Genomic DNA, 448 nt, shown 5'->3' with positions numbered 1-448 from the left:
GGCAGGGTCTGGGGCCTCCAGGGCAACCTGCAGCCGTATTCCTCCAGCAGGAACAATGGTCAGACATGCGGAGCCTCCGCCGGGCCTGGATACGACTGTGGTCAAAAGCCTACCTGCGCACGGCTGCAGAGAGGCGTGATGCACCAAGAAACCCCCTCTTTTGCACATGCACCCCAAGACCCCGGCATGCCCCACGGTTCCGCACACACGCAGCGGTAAGGAGACCGCTCCGTGCTTCGGTGCCAGCTCTCCTCAGGGGCCTCCTCTCCACAGCCCCTGAACGCAAGCGCGCATTTAACAAAGAGGGGGGGAAAGACCAGAGGAGGAATTGAGTTTCTTTCCTGTCCCCCTGCAGAAGCCCCACTGCAACGCTGCCTGCCCGCAGCCTGAAACCGGAGCTGCCAGGGCCCCTCTGCCCCGCCGGGCTGAGGCACGCCGACCGATAAGG

The 448-nt window shown here is 64.1% G+C and overlaps 1 protein-coding gene across 1 annotated transcript in view; it reads right to left on the bottom strand.

Moving 5' to 3' along the window:
* The window catches only part of DGKZ (diacylglycerol kinase, zeta), a gene marked incomplete at its 5' end in the record, with an annotated part of 21,959 nt that overhangs the window by 1,213 nt on the left and 20,298 nt on the right, over positions 1 to 448 (bottom strand). The gene's annotated exons all lie outside the window — the stretch shown is intronic.

This window comes from Fulmarus glacialis, unplaced genomic scaffold, assembly GCF_000690835.1.
Source record: "Fulmarus glacialis isolate BGI_N327 unplaced genomic scaffold, ASM69083v1 scaffold32696, whole genome shotgun sequence".
In the NCBI taxonomy this organism is placed as follows: domain Eukaryota; kingdom Metazoa; phylum Chordata; class Aves; order Procellariiformes; family Procellariidae; genus Fulmarus; species Fulmarus glacialis.
Note: the sequence above shows the minus strand (reverse complement) of the source record. Positions and strands in the feature narration are given on the sequence as shown.